This window comes from Perognathus longimembris, chromosome 1 (genome assembly GCF_023159225.1).
Source record: "Perognathus longimembris pacificus isolate PPM17 chromosome 1, ASM2315922v1, whole genome shotgun sequence".
In the NCBI taxonomy this organism is placed as follows: Eukaryota; Metazoa; Chordata; class Mammalia; order Rodentia; family Heteromyidae; genus Perognathus; species Perognathus longimembris.
The window spans coordinates 75,461,311-75,467,310 of NC_063161.1; positions in this window are offsets into that span (position 1 = coordinate 75,461,311).

Here is a 6,000-nt window from a genome sequence, read left to right on the forward strand (position 1 = left end):
CTGGGTTTGATTCCTCAGCACCACATAAACAGAAAAAGCTGGAAGTGGCACTGTGGCTCAAGAGGTAGAGTTCTAGCCTTGAGGAAAAAAAAAAAAAGCCAGTGACTGTATTCAGGCCCTGAGCCCAAGACCCAGGACTGGCAAGTAAATAAATAATATATTAAATGATGGGTTGGGCATAATGTGCATGCACAAGTAGGGCCTCACTAATTGCACACTCAACAACTTTTAAGGCCTCAATCACTTTAGGTGTAAGGACTCTTGGAGAGGCTGGGTGAGAGTCACCCTGTAGAATCTGGAAAAGAGGTTGCAACTGTTTGGAAGTGATTTGCAATGAGGGGAAATCCAATTAATGTTCCCTAATAACTTCTGAAAATCACTGAGAGTTTGTAACTTCTCAGTCCTTAATTTAGCTTTTGGGGAGTGATTCTCCTGCTGGAGATGTGATACCCTAAATATGAAAGAGATGTCTCTGAACTTTCTCAGGGGCCACCATCAGGTTATACAGCTGTAAGGACTGTTGCATATCCTGGAAAATAAGATTAACTTGTTCCTCACTGGATGCTCCAATTAAGATATTGTCCATGTAATGAAGTATATAGGCAGAGGGATACTTTTCACATATGGGCCATTATGGCCTTGTCCACATAGAGTTGGCATAGCGTGGGGCTGTTGGCCATTCCCTATGGCAGCACTGTCCATTCATATCTGTCATAGGGCTGAATCATATTAATGCTGCACACAGAAAAAGCAAAATGTTTCCCATCCCCTGGATACAGAGGTATGGTGAAAAAAAAAAAAGCAATCTTTTAAATCCAGTGCCAATAGAGCAAAAGAAGGGGATAGCTGTTGGTGAGGGCAAGCCAAGTTGCAAGGCACCCATAGGGGATATAGCCTTATTAATTGCTTACAAGTCTTGGGGAAGTCTCCATTTTCCTGATTTTTTTTTTTAGTAACAAAGGAGGATATTCCAGGAACTAGTGGAAAGCTTAACACAGCCTGTGACAATTGCTCATGAACCAGAGCCTTGGCAGCTTCAAATTTTTCCTTAGGTAAGGGCCACTGATCTACTCATATAGGTGTTGAAGTCTTGCAGTGTATAGGTTCTGTATGTAAAGCTTCCATTATCAGTGGCCCTGTAGAAAACCCAAGTCCTGTCTGTTTGGGTTTGCAACAGGCCGGTAAGGTTCTAACCTACCTTTCCCTTTTGGTCCCAGACCCAACATCCCCTCATACCCTTGACTAAGCATTTGTTGAGAAACAACTGGGCTGAGACTGTAGATGCAATCACCCTCTGACACAGCACGTCATGGCCCTACAGATTTACTGGGAGATCAGGCAAAACAAAGGTTGAAAGAAGCTCAGATGACCCTCCTTGGTTAGCCACCTCAGCGTGGCAGAACTTTTCTGAATAACTTTGGATGTGCCTATACCCTGCTATCTTTTGACCAGGGACGGGGGGCAGTGTAGGCTAGATATAACAGAAACATTAGCTTCAGTGTCAAACAGATCTGTAAAAAGCTTTCCTCCTATTTATAGAGTTTTAATTCAGCTCGCTCTTGTCCAATTCTCTGAAGCCGAAAGGCCTTGTCTGCGGAGCCAAAGCCTATATTTCCCAGTTAGGTTGAAGAAATTCATTAGAATGAGGAACCAAAGGAAGTAAAGTCAATTGAGCAATGCGAGTATGTGCATGGACAAGCAAGGTTCCTTTACCAGTCCAGCCATGATTTTAATCTCTACTGTGAATCATTATCAGTGATACCTTGGTAGACAACCAGTCCTTTCATAGTCCAGCTAGACCTGCTTAACACTAACCCTACTGTCCCCGGAGGCAAAGGCCCTGTGGGGATGGTGACCAGAGGAAGAGCTCCCTCCAGATATATCCTTTCTGCTGTTTATAAATCTAGACCAGCCTCTATTTTATTTTTATTTATTTATTTTGTCAGTCATGGGGCCTGAGCTCTGAGCCTGGGTGCTGTCCCTGAGCTCTTCAGCTCAAGGCTATCACTTGAGCCACAGTGCCACTTTCAGTTTTCTGGTAGTTAATTCTTGATGAGATTCACAGTTTTTCCTGCCTGGGCTGACTTTGAACCACGACTCTCAAATCTCAGCCTCTAGGATTACAGGTGTGGACCACCAGCACCTGGCTTCTAATGGTCTCCCCCACTTTGTTTTTTGGCCAGTCATGGGGCTTGAACTCAGCACCTGAGCACTGTCCCTGAGCTTCTTGTGCTCAAGGCTAACACTCTACCATTTGAGCCACAGTGACACTTCTGGCTTTTTCTGTTTATGTGGTACTGAGGACTCAAACCCAGGGCTTAGTGCATGCTAGGCAAGCACTCTACCGCTAAGTCACATTTCCAGCCCACTGGGTGCATTCTTACCTCCTGCACTTGGTCTGTGAGGCAATTCTTTTTTTTTTTTTAACCAAGTTAAATCATTTCTTTTTTTTTTTTTAAGTTTTTATTATCAAACTGAATTACAGAGAGGTTACAGTTTCATACATTAGGCATTGGATACATTTCTTGTACTGTTTGTTACCTCGTCCTTCATTCCCCCTCCCCCCTCCCCCTGTGAGGCAATTCTTGGTGTTCTGCTTTGTTTATTTAATTCAACTCTGCCAATCTCTGACCTCTTCTTGTGTCCCAGCCTGCGTTGTTTTCTGTATCAGAAACTCAGGGACTTCAAAGGAACAAACTCAGTTCCTGGCTCTCAGGAAACTTGTTGGCTCCTCCCAAATCTCTATAGTCACATAATAAAAACTAAGTATTTGCTCTCTTCCCATAGTCCTTGAACCCAGCCCCTAAACACCTTGGAATCTCCATAGGTATATGTTTGTTTGTATCTAATGATACAACTGAGGTCTGGGGCTCCCACAGCCTCCTGTGGGGGCTGCCCAGGCGAGCAGGCTGTGATAACTAGGTTTGGGAAGTTGGCATGTTTCACTTCCTCCCGACTCTGCAGAGGAAGAGATGAAGGTGATCACCAGTGCTGATGATTTAACCAGCAATGCCTAAGCAACTAGCTTCTATGCAAACCCCAAAGGGTGACATTTGGAGAGCTTCCAGGTCAGGGAACACGCCAAGGTGGCTGGAGGGGGCTGTGCCTGGAGGTAGCTCCTTCCCCTGAAATTTGCCCTGAGTTCCTTGCCTTGTACTTTGCCCTGAGCATTTTGCCCTGAGCTCCTTCCTCCGTACTTTACCTTGAGCTCCTTCCCCATCACTTCGTTTTTATTTTTTATGTTCAAGGATATTTATTTTTTTATTATTTCATTTTTTATTAAATTTTATTGACAAGGTGATGTACGGGGGGGATGGGTACAGTTACATAAAAAGGTAGTTGTTGTAGGGAGTATAGCTGACTCCATCTTGACTAGGGAAACATGGTAGGAAATGTTGGTGGCGACCTAATGGTCGACCTGACCCCAAAATTCTGCTTCTGTAAATAGCTTGCCTAACTTGTTTGTTGCTTGCTCTACCCCCTGTGTCAACCTCCTACATCTGTGCCATGCTTGCTTGTTGCTTGCTCTACCCCCTGCGTCAACCCCCTACATCTGTGCTACACTTTTACCTTTATAAACCCCAACTTGAGGACTGCTCGGGGTCACGGTGTCAGCTCCTGAGTCTGCATTGTGTCCCTGGCCGGTTGGCCTGCTTTTCACTGTTGCAGTTTCAGCTCCTGAGTCTGTGCTGTGTCCCTGGCCAGTCAGTTCACTTTATGCTTCTCCAATAAACCCATCTTTTTGCTCGAGACTGTCTGAGTGGTGGACTCTTGGAGGGATGGAGAATTCCACCCCCCTCAAACCCCGTAACAGTAGTGAGTACATTTCTTATCATATTTGTTACATCCTCCCTCATTTTTCTTTCCCTTCCGTAGTTCAGATAAGCATATATACATAATAAAAATTTGAAAAAAAAAGCATATATACAATATCCAGTGTACCAAAATAATATACAGTGGCCACAGGGGGTACGCCAAAAGAAATTCACCTAGTACATTAAACATAATGACAACAATAAAATACTCCTGTTTCCATTTCTTTTTTTTTTAATTTAATTTATTTATTAATTGAACACAAATTTTTTTGACAAGGTGTTGTGCAAAAAGGGTACAGTTACATAGTAGGGCAGTGTGTACATTTCTTGTGATATCTTACGCCCTGTTTTTCTTTCCCTTCTCTAGGTCAGGTAGACATATATACAATATACAATGTATCAAGAACATATACAGTAGCCACGTGGCCAGCCCAAGAAAATTCGCCTAGGGCTTTAAATGTAATGTCAATATTAGACCATATGTCGACAGTAGACTTATATGAACGTACATACATAGCTTTTGAGCTATTGTATTCCACTGAGAGGTCAATTTTTGACCTTTATATGTTGAGTAGTTGTTTGGTTTTAGTTACATACTGTTGGGTCGCTGCCCCAATCCTGTGGGAAATACCATTTGACAAGCAGTTTTTGGTTTCACAGACCTGGTCTCTACTGTCTCTCCGTCTCCCTTTCTTAACAGTCATATATCAGGGAGATCATGCCCCTTTGTTTTCTGTGTTCTAGGCTTGTCTCGCTCAACATTATTTGTTCAAGTTCTGACCATTTCCCTGCGAATAACAATATTTCACCATTCCTAATCGCTATGTAGTATTCCATTGTGTATAGGTACCATATTTTTTGGATCCATTCATCTGTGGAGGGGCATCTGGGTTGTTTCCATATTTTGGCTATTGTGAATTGTGCCACGATAAACATGGAAGTACAAATGTCTTTTTGATATCTTGGGACTTGCTGTTTAGGATAGATGCCTAGGAGTGGTATAGCTGGGTCATAAGGTAGGTCTATGTTGAGCTTTTTGAGAAACCTCCATACTGTTCTCCAAAGTGGTTGTACTAATTTGCACTCCCACCAACAATGGAGAAGGGTTCCTCTTTCCCCACACCCCCTCCAGCATTTGTTGTTGCCTGAGTTCAGAGTATAGGCCATTCTAACTGGAGTGAGGTGGTATCTCAGGGTTGTTTTTATTTGCATTTCCTTTACTACCAGGGATGTTGAACATTTCCTCATATGTTCCTTTGCCATTTTTATCTCTTCTCTTGTGAAGTCTCTCTTTAGTTCCTTTGCCCATTTCCTAATTGGTTTACTGGGCTTGGAGGGGCTTAGTTTTTTGAGTTCTCTGTAGATGATAGATATAAGGCCTTTGTCTGTTGCTGTGCTGGTAAAGATCCTTTTCCATATGGTTGGCTATCTTTCTAGTTTGGTGGCTATGTCCTTAGCTGTGCAGAAACTTTTTAATTTGTAGTAGTCCCATTTGTCAAGTCTCTCCCCTATTTGTTGTGCCCCTGGGACTCTATTCAGGAAGTTCCTTCCTGTGCCTATAAGTTCTAGCATCTTTCCTACTCTATCCTTCAGTAGTTTCACGGATTCAGGTCTGATATTGAGGTCCTTGATCCATTTTGAGTTGATCTTGGTGCATGGTGATAGGCTTGGGTCTACTTTGAGTTTTCTGCATATGGCTGCCCAGTTCTCCCAGCACCAGTAGTTGAAGAGGCTCTGTTTATTCCATTGTATGTCTTTAGCTCCTTTGTCCAATATCAGCTAAGTGTAAGAGTGCAGTTTTATTTCTGGATCTTCAATTCTAATCCATTGGTCTTCCGGTCTGTTTTTATACCAATACCAGGCTGTTTTTGTTATGATGGCCCTATAGTAGAGCTTAAAGTCTGGTATTGTGCTACCTCCTGCACTGATTTTTTTGCCTAGAACTGTTTCCATTTCCTGGAGTTCATTTTGCTGAGCCTCATCTTATATAATCATATGTACATAGCTGTTGAGCTATTGTGATCCTCTGATAGGTCTATCCTAGACACTTTTATGTTTATTTAGTAATTGGTTTTAGAGACATGATGTAAAGTTGCTGACCAAAACATGTAGAAATACCATTTGAAAAGAATTTTGTTATTTTCAGACATGATCTCCACTGTTCTTCCCCCGACAACATCCACAT